The sequence below is a fragment of the Mesoplodon mirus genome (assembly GCF_964341445.2).
Source record: "Mesoplodon mirus genome assembly, chromosome: 5".
NCBI classification, from domain to species: domain Eukaryota; kingdom Metazoa; phylum Chordata; class Mammalia; order Artiodactyla; family Ziphiidae; genus Mesoplodon; species Mesoplodon mirus.
The window spans coordinates 118,180,610-118,193,546 of NC_138980.1; positions in this window are offsets into that span (position 1 = coordinate 118,180,610).

Genomic DNA, 12,937 nt, shown 5'->3' on the forward strand with positions numbered 1-12,937 from the left:
CACTGTAGACAAGATGAAAGATCTAATAAAAATCTGTTCTTATTCCCGATTCTAAAACTTTAACAGCTGGACTTTCCCATGTGGAATAATGTTACATAAATAACTCAGCTAGGAAGCAGAGGGGCTGTGAAGAAGTCCAACGAAATGATAGATGATCTTGGTCAATCTGAATCACACCCAATGGAGTTACAAGGAAAGAAGTGGTCATTGGAAGGTACTGGTGAGCTGGTGCTGGTACAATCAGCAGACTTCACAGAACCTTAGTCACGTGCACTAATTCTTCTATAGAGGTTTTCTTTCTACTTAAGCATATTAACACTCTCTAATCTATTCCATAGGGACTTTTTCTGCTCCATCTGAAAATGTCACGGAAATCTAGAGAAATTGGCTCTCAGAGAATAAACTTGTTGAGATTTAAAACTGAAATAAACTGAATTCTTATGCTTAATTTTCTTTGAAAGGGGACAAATATCTCTGAGTACATTCTATTTAATATTCTCGTCCACATAATCTAGGTATAGCTCATGTTACAAATCCTACTCCCACTTCTTCCATCTACTGAAGCATATGTAGTTGCAGTTGCGGCACAAATGCCAAAAGGCATAATGAGAAAATATGAGTAAGGAACAGAGCTTCAGCCTAAGAAAGTGAATGCAGTCCTCCTTTTCCACGTATATAATGGGAAAGTGGTGAGAAGGGAGCCGCCATCTGTATGATAGATACAAAACTTTGGGGCGAGTCTCCTCATCTTTCTCAGATTTGAGTTAGATGATCTCTAAAAGCCTGTCCAGCTCTAAAAACCGATGACTATTTATAGCACAAGCTGTTCTTCACTGGCCCCCACTTATATTTCTCAGCAGTTGGTTAAACAAAGAAAAAGAGCTCTTAGAGAGTGAAGATTCATTTGTTTTCTTCTAGACATATTCTTGGAAATCCCACTGTGGTTGGAAATTCTACTTTGTGAAATGTACCCAGGAATTCACCTTGCCAGAAATTCTATAAGGACTCACTTCAATCATTTTAAAGAGTTACAGGAGACATTCTGTGATTTGAACAGTGGTTATTTCAGTAGGAAATATTCAGGGAGCATGTGCTTGTTGCTCCTTTTTTTTTTTTTTTAAACCTAATCCTGAGATTAACCTATTCTATGAATATCAGCAAGAATCAGCTCACCCATTAGCTACACCATGCAAAGGGAAATGTCCACATCAACTTGAAAGAAAAGAAGGAGGAAAAAAATATTAAGAAAATAACTTTTAGGCCTTGAATTGCTAATCATTTCCCCCTACTCTCTGCTGTCCAAATGTTTTTACTCATGATAATCCAAGGAAACATGCTAATGTAGCTGCCCCTTACCTCTCATCACCCTAGACAGTATGAGTCACTCAGCAGGAGATACTTCTAATTTCTGCTATTGATTCTGCCTTTTAAGAGAATGGCAACCTCTGAATGACAAGCCATCTGCTTGAGAGATGGTATAATGAGCCCCTTCAAATTTTTTTATCTCACTACAAAATTGAAATCTATGAATTACAGAAAACTTAAAAAATACAAATACACAAAAAGAAAAAAAATAGAAGTTTCCAATAATCCTATCAGTCTAAAACAACCACCATTAATAATTCATGTAAAGATATTCATGCAAAGATAGCTATGTAAAGATAAAGCATACAATTTATTTTTATAAAATAGCACATGCTATTTTGTAGCCTCCCTGTTTATCAGTACATCATGGGAGATTCCTGGACAATATGGTGGAGTAGAAGGATTTGAGCTCACCTCCTCTCATGAAAACACCAAAGTCACAACTAACTGCTGAACGACCATCAACAAAAAAAGCTTGAACCTACAAAAATGATATTCTACACCCAAAGACACAGAGGAAGCCACAGCGAGATGGTAGGAGGGGTGCTTCTACAATATAATCAAATCCCATACTCACTGGGTGGGTGGCCCACACAATGGAAAATAATTGTGTCACCGAGGTTCTCCCATAGGAGTGAGAGTTCTAAGCCCCATGTCAGGCTCCCCAGCCTGAGGATCTGCTATCAGGAGGAGGATCCCCCAGAGCATTTGGCTTTGAAGGCCAGCAGGGCTTGAGTAAAGGAGCTCCACAGGACTAGGGGAAACAAAGAATACACTCTTGAAGGGTGCACACAAGGATTCACGTGCACTGGGACCCAGCAAAAAGAAGTAACTCCATAGGATCCTGGGCCAGACGTACCTATGAGTCTTGGAGGGTTGCCTGGAGAGGAGGGGATCAGCTGTGGCTTACTGGGGCAGCAAGGACACTGGTGACAGAGGCCCCAGAGAATATTGATGGGTGTAAGCTCTCCCAGAGGTTGCAATTTTGGCATAAAGACCTGGCCCTACCCAGCAGCCTACAAGCTCCAGTGCTGGAATACCTCAGACCAAACAACCAGCAGGATAAGATCACAGCCCCACCCATCAGCAGACAGGCTGTCTAGAGCCTTACTGACCTCACAGCTCACTACTTGACATGGCCCTGCCCACCAGAAATTGAAACAGTGATTTAAAAAACTTCCAACAAACAAAAGTCCAGGACCAGATGTCTCAGAAGCCAATTCTATCAAACATTTAGAGAAGAGATAAATGTTTGATATCCTATCCTTCTGAAACTATCTTATCCTATCCTTCCGACCTATCCTTCTGAAACTCTTCCAAAAGACTGCAGGAGGAACACTCCCAAGCTCATTCTATGAGGCCACAATCACCCTGATACCAAAAGCAGACAAAGATACCACAAAAAAAGAAAATTACAGGCCAATTTCACTGATGAACATAGACACAAAAATCCTCAACAAAAACTAGCAAACCAAATCCAAGAATATATTAAAAGGATCATACACCACAATCAAGTGGGATTTAGCCCAGGGATGCAAGGATTCTTCAATATACGCAAATCAATCAATGTGATACACCATATTAACAAACTGAAGAATAAAAACCATACGATCATCTCAATAGATGCAGAAAAAGCTTTTGACAAAATTCAACACCCATTTATGAGAAAAACTCTCCAGAAGGTGGGCATAGAGGGAATTTACCTCAATATAATATAGGCCATATATGGCAAACACACAGCTAACATCATTCACAATGGTGAAAAGCTGAAAGCATTCCCTCTAGGATCAGGAATAAGACAAGGATGTCCCCTCCATCACTTTTATTCAACATACTTTTGGAAGTCCTAGCCATGGCAATCAGAGAAGAAAACGTAATAAAAGGAACCCAAATTGGAAAAGAAGAGGTAAAACTGTTACTGCTTGCAGATGATATGACACTATACATAGAAAATCCTAAAGATGCTACCAGAAAACTACTAGAGCTAATCAATGAATTTGGTAAAGTTGCAGAATACAAAATTGATACACAGAAATCTCTTGCATTCCTATACACTAACAATTAAAGCTCAGAAAGAGAAATTAAGGAAACAATCCCATTTACCATCACATCAAAAAGAATGAAGTACCTAGGAATAAACCTACCTAAGGAGACAAAAGATCTGTCCTCTGAAAACTATAAGATGCTGATGAAAGAAATCAAAGATGACACAAACAAATTAAAAGATACACCATGTTCTTGAATTGGCAGAATCAATATTGTCAAAATGACTATACTACGCAAGACAATCTACAAATTCAATGCAGTCCCTATTAAATTACCAATGGCATTTTTCACAGAACTAGAACAAAAAATTTTTAAATTTGTATGAAAACACTAAAGACCCCAAATAGCCAAAGCAATCCTGAGAAAGAAAAATAGAGCTGGAGGAATGAGGCTCCCTGACTTCAGACTATGCTACAAAGCTACAGTCATCAAAACAGTATGGGGGGTCTGGAGGAAGATGGCGGAAGAGTAAGACGCGGAGATCACCTTCCTCCCCACAGATACATCAGAAATTCATCTACACGTGGAACAACTCCTACAGAACACCTACTGGAAGCTGACAGAAGACCTCAGACCCCCCAAAAGGCAAGAAACTCCCCACATACCTGGGTAGGGCAAAAGAAAAAAAGAATAAACAGAGACAATAGGATAGGGACGGGACCTGCACCAGTGGGAGGGAGCCGTGAAGGAGGGAAGGTTTCTACACACTACAAGCCCCTTCGCGGGCGGAGACTGCAGGTGGCGGAGGGGGAAAGCTTCGGAGTAGCGGAGGAGAGCACAGCAACAGGGGTGTGGAGGGCAAAGCGGAGAGATTACGGCACAGAGGATCGGTGCCCTCAGGCACTCACCAGCCCGAGAGGCTTGTCTGCTCGGCCGCCCTGGCGGGGGGGCTGGGAGCTGAGGCTCGGGTATCGGCTTTCAGTCAGAGCGCAGGGAGAGGACTGGGGCTGGCGGCAGGAAGAGAGCCTGAAGGGGTTAGTGCACCACGGCTAGCCCGGAGGGAGTCCGGGGAAAGGGTCTGGAGCTGCTGAAGAGGCAAGAGACTTTTTTCCCTTTTGTTTCCTGGTGCGCGAGGAGAGGGCATTAAAAGGGCTGCTTGGGGAAGCGCCGGAGACAGGCGTGAGCCGCGGGTAAGGCGCGGACCTCGGAGACGGGCGTGGGCCACCGGCGCCACCGCCGCCCGCCGCTGCCGCCGCCGCCGCCGCGGCCCGCCGACGCCGACGCCGACGCCCGCCGACGCCGCGGGGCCTGTGTGCGAGCGCGGGTCACTGTCCGCCCCGCCTTCCGGGGTGCCTGTGCACCCCGCCACTGCCGGGGTCCCGAGACCCGGGGACGGCTTTCTCGGGAAAGCGCACGGAGCGCCACGGGCCGCTGCAACGTCACGCCAGCCTCTGCCGCTGCAGGCCCGCCCCACACTACGCGCTCCTCCCTCCCCTCTGCCTGAGTGAGCCAGAGCCCCCGAATCAGCGGCTCCTTTAAACCCGTCCTGTCTGAGCGAAGAACGGACGCCCTCCGGCGACCTACGCGCAGAGGCGGGGCCAGGTCCAAGGCTGAGACCCGGGAGCTGTGAGAGCAGAGACAGGGAAATCTCTCTGTGCAGCCTCGGAGGCAGCGGATTAAAGCTCCACGGTCCATTTGATGTGCCCTGCGTCTGTGGAGTGCATGAATGAACAGCGAATCATCCCAAATTGAGGAAGTGGACTTTGAGGACAAGATTTAAGACTGTCCCCCCTTTTCCTCTTTATACAACGAATTATTCCAAATTAAGGAGGTGGACTTAGAGAGCAAGATTTCAGACTTCTCGCCCCTTTCCTCTTTTTACAACGAATTATCCCAAATTGAGGAGGTGGACTTGGAGAGCAAGATTTTTGATTTTTCCCCCTGCTCTCTTTTTGTGAATGTGTATGTCTAATCTTCTGTGTAAGATTCTCTCTGTATAGCTTTGCTTCCACCATATGTCCCAGGGTTCTATCGGTCCGTTTTTTTTTTTTTCCAATAATTACTTTCTAATTTTAATAACGCTACTATATTTCATACTTTATTCTATTTTACTTTACCTGCTCTTTCTTTTTTTCCTACCTTCCCTTCCTCCCTCCCTCCCTCCGCTCCTCCTTTCCTTCTTTTTCTTTCCTCCCTCCCTCCCACCCTTCTTCTTTCCACTTTCTTTTTCTTTCCTTCCTCCCTCCCTCCCTCCTGTCTTTCTTTCTTTCTTTCCTTCCTCCCTCCCTCCCTTCTTCCATTCACTCTTCCTTTTGCTTTTATTCCTCCCTCCCCCCCTCCTTTCTTTCCTTCTCTCTTTCCATCCTTCATCCTTCCCTCCCTCCTTCCTTTCTTTCTTTCTTCCTTCCTTCCCTTCTTCCTTTCTTTCCCTCTCTCTTTCTTTCTTCTACTAATTCTTTCCTTCTGCTTTTTCTCCCTGTTATTCTGAGCCGGGTGGATGAAAGGCTCTTGGTGCTGCAGCCAGGAGTCAGTGCTGTGCCTCTGAAGTGGGAGAGCCAACTTCAGGACACGGGTCCACAAGAGACCTCCCAGCTCCACATAATATCAAACAGCGAAAATCTCCCAGAGATCTCCATCTCAACACCAGCACCCAGCTTCAGTCAACGACCAGCAAGCTACAGTGCTGGTCACCCTATGCCAAGCAACTAGCAAGGCAGGAACACAACCCCACCCATTAGCAGAGAGGCTACCTAAAAACATAATAAGGCCATAGGCACCCCAAAACACACCACCAGACGTGGACCTGTCCACCAGAAAGACAAGATCGAGCCTCAACCACCAGAACACAGGCATTAGTCCCCCCCACCAGGAAGCCTACACAACCTACTAAAACAACCTTAGCCACTGGGGTCAGACACCAAAAACAACGGGAACTACGAATCTGCAGCCTGCAAAAAGGAGACCCCAAACACAGTAACATAAGCAAAATGAGAAGACAGAAAAACACACAGCAGGTGAAGGAGCAAGATAAAAACCTACCAGACCGAACAAATGAAGAGGTAATAGGCAGTCTACCTGAAAAAGAATTGATAGTAAAGCTGATCCAAGATTCTATTTCCAAGATCCATAATCTTGGAAATAGAATAGACAAAATGCAAGAAACAGTTAACAAGGACCTAGAAGAACTAAAGATGAATCAAGCATCGATTAAAAACACAATACATGAAATGAAAAATACTCTAGATGGGATCAATAGCAGAATAACTGAGGCAGAAGAACGGATAAGTGAGGTGGAAGATAAAATAGTGGAAATGACTGATGCAGAGCAAAATAAAGAAAAAAGAATGAAACGAACAGAGGACAGTCTCAGAGACCTCTGGGACAACATTAAACGCACCAACATTCGAATTATAGGGGTTCCAGAAGAAGAAGAGAAAAAGAAAGGGACTGAGAAAATATTTGAAGAGATTATAGTTGAAAACTTCCCCAATATGGGAAAGGAAATAGTTAATCAAGTCCAGGAGGCACAGAGAGGCCCATACAGAATAAATCCAAGGAGAAATACACCAAGACACATATTAATCAAACTGTCAAAAATTAAACACAAAGAAATCATATTAAAAGCAGCAAGGGAAAAACAACAAATAACTCACAAGGGAATCCCCATCAGGTTAACAGCTGATCTCTCAGCAGAAACTCTACAAGCCAGAAGGGAGTGGCAGGACATAATTAAAGTGATGAAGGAGAGAAACCTGCAACCAAGATTACTCTACCCAGCAAGGATCTCATTCAGATTTGATGGAGAAATTAAAACCTTTACAGACAAGCAAAAGCTGAGAGAGTTCAGCACCACAAAACCAGCTTTACAACAAATGCTAAAGGAACTTCTCTAGGCAAGAAGCACAACAGAAGGAATATACCTACAATAACGAACCCAAAGCAATTAAGGAAATGGGAATAGGAACATACATATCAATAATTGCCTTAAATGTAAATGGACTAAATGCTCCCACCAAAAGACACAGATTGGCTGAATGGATACAAAAAGAAGACCCATATATATGCTGTCTACAAGAGACCCACTTCAGACCTAGAGACACATACAGATTGAAAGTAAGGGGATGGAAAAAGATATTCCATGCAAATGGAAATCAAAAGAAAGCAGGAGTAGCAATTCTTATATCAGACAAAATAGACTTTAAAATAAAGACTATTAGAAGAGACAAAGAAGGACACTACATAATGATAAAGGGATCGATCCAAGAAGAAGATATAACAATTGTAAATATTTATGCACCCAACATAGGAGCACCTCAATACATAAGGCAAATACTAACAGCCATAAAAGGGGAAATCGACAGTAACACAATCATAGTAGGGGACTTTAACACCCCACTTTCACCAATGGACAGATCATCCAAAATGAAAATAAATAAGGAAACACAAGCTTTAAATGATACATTAAACAAGATGGACTTAATTGATATTTATAGGACATTCCATCCAAAAACAACAGAATACACATTTTTCTCAAGTGCTCATGGAACTTTCTCCAGGATAGATCATATCTTGGGTCACAAATCAAGCCTTGGTAAATTTAAGAAAATTGAAATTGTATCAAGTATCTTTTCCGACCACAATGCTATAAGACTAGACATCAATTACAGGAAAAGATCTGTAAAAAATACAAACACATGGAGGCTAAACAATACACTACTCAATAACGAAGTGATCACTGAAGAAATCAAAGAGGAAATTAAAAAATACCTAGAAACAAATGACAATGGAGACACGACGACCCAAAACCTATGGGATGCAGCAAAAGCAGTTCTAAGGGGGAAGTTTATAGCAATACAATCTCACCTTAAGAAACAGGAAACATTTCGAGTAAACAACCTGACCGTGCACCTAAAGCAATTAGAGAAAGAAGAACAAAAAAACCCCAAAGCTAGCAGAAGGAAAGAAATCATAAAGATCAGATCAGAAATAAATGAAAAAGAAATGAAGGAAACGATAGCAAAGATCAACCAAACTAAAAGCTGGTTCTTTGAGAAGATAAACAAAATTGACAAACCATTAGCCAGACTCATCAAGAAAAGAAGGGAGAAGACTCAAATCAATAGAATTAGAAATGAAAAAGGAGAAGTAACAACTGACACTGCAGAAATACAAAAGATCATGAGAGATTACTATAAGCAACTCTATGCCAATAAAATGGACAACCTGGAAGAAATGGACAAATTCTTAGAAATGCACAACCTGCCAAGACTAACTCAGGAAGAAATAGAAAATATGAATAGACCAATCACAAGCACTGAAATTGAAACTGTGATTAAAAATCTTCCATCAAACAAAAGCCCAGGACCCGATGGCTTCACAGGCGAATTCTATCAAACATTTAGAGAAGAGCTAACACCCATCCTTCTCAAACTCTTCCAAACAATATCAGAGGAAGGAACACTCCCAAACTCATTCTACGAGGCCACCATCACCTTGATACCAAAACCAGGCAAGGATGTCACAAAGAAAGAAAACTACAGGCCAATATCACTGATGAACATAGACGCAAAAATCCTCAACAAAATACTAGCAAACAGAATCCAACAGCACATTAAAAGGATCATACACCATGATCAAGTGGGGTTTATTCCAGGAATGCAAGGATTCTTCAATATACGCAAATCAATCAATGTGATACACCATATTAACAAGTTGAAGGAGAAAAACCATATGATCATCTCAATAGATGCAGAGAAAGCTTTCGACAAAATTCAACACCCATTTATGATAAAAACCCTGCAGAAAGTAGGCATAGAGGGATCTTTCCTCAACATAATAAAGGCCATATATGACAAACCCACAGCCAACATTGTCCTCAATGGTGAAAAACTGAAACCATTTCCACTAAGATCAGGAACAAGACAAGGTTGCCCACTCTCACCACTCTTATTCAACATAGTTTTGGAAGTTTTAGCCACAGCAATCAGAGAAGAAAAGGAAATAAAAGGAATCCAAATTGGAAAAGAAGAAGTAAAGCTGTCACTGTTTGCAGATGACATGATACTATACATAGAGAATCCTAAAGATGCTACCAGAAAACTACTAGAGCTAATCAATGAATTTGGTAAAGTAGCAGGATACAAAATTCATGTACAGAAATCTCTGGCATTCCTGTACACTAATGATGAAAAATCTGAAAATGAAATCAAGAAAACACTCCCATTTACCATTGCAACAAAAAGAATAAAATATCTAGGAATAAACCTACCTAAGGAGACAAAAGACCTGTATGCAGAAAATTATAAGACACTGATGAAAGAAATTAAAGACGATACAAATAGATGGAGAGATATACCATGCTCCTGGATTGGAAGAATCAATATTGTGAAAATGACTCTACTACCCAAAGCAATCTACAGATTCAATGCAATCCCTATCAAACTACCACTGGCATTTTTCACAGAACTAGAACAAAAAATTTCAAAATTTGTTTGGAAAAACAAAAGACCCCGAATAGCCAAAGCAATCTTGAGAACGAAAAACGGAGCTGGAGAAATCAGGCTCCCTGACTTCAGACTATACTACAAAGCTACAGTAATTAAGACAGTGTGGTACTGGCATAAAAACAGAAAGATAGATCAGTGGATCAGGATAGAAAGCCCAGAGATAAACCCACGCACATATGGCCAACTTATCTTTGATAAAGGAGGCAGGAATGTACAGTGGAGAAAGGACAGCCTCTTCAATAAGTGGTGCTGGGAAAACTGGACAAGGACATGTAAAAGTTTGAGATTAGATCATTCCCTAACACCATACACAAAAATAAGCTCAAAATGGATTAAAGACCTAAATGTAAGGCCAGACACTATCAAACTCTTAGAGGAAATCATAGGCAGAACACTCTATGACATAAATCACAGCAAGATCCTTTTGGACCCACCTCCTAGAGAAATGGAAATAAAAACACAGATAAACAAATGGGACCTAATGAAACTTCAAAGCTTTTGCACAGCAAAGGAAACCATAAACAAGACCAAAAGACAACCCTCAGAATGGGAGAAAATATTTGCAAATGAAGCAACTGACAAAGGATTAATCTCCAAAATTTATAAACAGCTCATGCAGCTCAATAGCAAAAAAACAAACAACCCAATCCAAAAATGGGCAGAAGACTTAAATAGGCATTTCTCCAAAGAAGATATACAGACTGCCAACAAACACATGAAAGAATGCTCAACATCATTAATCATTAGAGAAATGCAAATCAAAACTACAATGAGATATCATCTCACACCAGTCAGAATGGCCATCATCAAGAAATCTAGAAACAATAAATGCTGGAGAGGGTGTGGAGAAAAGGGAACACTCTTGCACTGCTGGTGGGAATGTGAATTGGTACAGCCACTATGGAGAACGGTATGGAGGTTCCTTAAAAAACTACAAATAGAACTACCATATGACCCAGCAATCCCACTACTGGGCATATACCCTGAGAAAACCATAATTCAAAAAGAGACATGTACCAAAATGTTCATCGCAGCTCTATTCACAATAGCCCGGAGCTGGAAACAACCTAAGTGTCCATCATCGGATGAATGGATAAAGAAGATGTGGCACATATATACAATGGAATATTACTCAGCCATAAAAAGAAATGAAACTGAGCTATTTGTAATGAGGTGGATAGACCTAGAGTCTGTCATACAGAGTGAAGTAAGTCAGAAAGAGAAAGACAAATACCGTATGCTAACACATATATACGGAATTTTAAAAAAAAAAATGTCATGAAGAACCTAGGGGTAAAACGGGAATAAAGACACAGACCTACTTGAGAATGGACTTGAGGATATGGGGAGGGGGAAGGGTAAGCTGTGACAAAGCGAAAGAGAGGCATGGACATATATACACTACCAAACGTAAGGTAGATAGATAGTGGGAAGCAGCCGCATAGCACAGGGAGATCAGCTCGGTGCTTTGTGTCCGCCTGGAGGGGTGGGATGGGGAGGGTGGGAGGGAGGGAGATGCATGAGGGAAGGGATGTGGGAACAGATGTATATGTATGACTGATTCACTTTGTTATAAAGCAGAAACTAATAAAAAAATAAATAAAATAAAATAAAATGAATCACAAAAAAAAAAAACAAAAAACAGTATGGTACTGGCACAAAACAGAAATATAGATCAATGGAAGATGACAGAAAGCTGAGAAATAAACTCACACACCTATGTCAATTAATCTATGACAAAGGAGGTAAGAATACACAATGGAGAAAAGAAAGTCTCTTTAATAAGTTGTGCTCGAAAAACTGGACAGCTACATGTAACAGAATGAAATTAGAACAATTTTCATACACTAAACACAAAAATAAACTCAAAATGGATCATAGACCTAAATGTAAGGCCGGACACTATAAAACTCTTAGAAGAAAACATAGGCAAAAAACTCTTTGACATAAATCTCAGCAACATCTTCCTTGATCCACCTCCTGGAGTAATGAAAATAAGAACAAAAGTAAACAAATGGGATCTAATTAAACTTAAAAGCTTCTGCACAGCAAAGAAACCATAAAGAAGATCAAAAGACAACCCTCAGAAAGGGAGAAAATAGTTGCTAATGAAGCCACCGACAAGGGATTAATCTCTGAAATATACAAATGGCTCAAGCAGCTCTATGTCAAAAAAACAAAAACCTAATCAAAACATGGGCAGAAGTCCTAAATAGATTTTTCTCCAAAGAAGACATACAGGTGACCAAAAAGCACATGAAAAGATGCTCAACATTGCTAATTATTAGAGAAATGCAAATCAAAACTGCAATGAAATATCACCTCACACTGGTCAAAATTGCCATCATCAAAAAGTCTACAGTGAATGCTGGAGAGGGTGTGGAGAAAAGGGAACCCTCCTACACTGTTGTGGGGAATGTAAATTGGTACAACCACTAAGGAATTTTTAAGATTCCTTAAAAAACTAAAAATAGAACTACCATATGATCCATCAATCCCACTCCTGGGCATATATCTGAAGAAATCCATAATTTGAAAAGATCCATGCAACCCAATGCTCATTGCAGCACGATTTACAATAGCCAAGACAGGGAAGCAACCTAAATGTCGATCAACAGAAGAATAGATAAAGAAGATGTTGTACATATATATGATGGAATATTACTCAGCCATAAAAAAGAATGAAATAATGTCATTTGCAGCAACATGGATGGACTTAGAGATTATCATACTAAGTGAAGTAAGTCAGAGAGAGAGAGCCAAATACCATATGGTATCATTTATATGTGGAATCTAAAAAAAATGATACAAATGAACTTATTTACAAAACAGAAACAGACTCACAGACATAGAAAACAAACTTATGGCTACCAAAGGGAAAAAGTCGGGGGAGGGACAAATTAGGGGTTTTGGATTTACATATGCACATTAATATATATAAAATAGGTAACCAACAAGGACCTACTATATAGCACAGGGAACTCTACTCAATATTCTGTAATATCCTATATAGGAAAAGAATCTAAAAAAAGAATAAATATATGTATAACTGAATTACTTTGTTGTACACCTGAAACTAA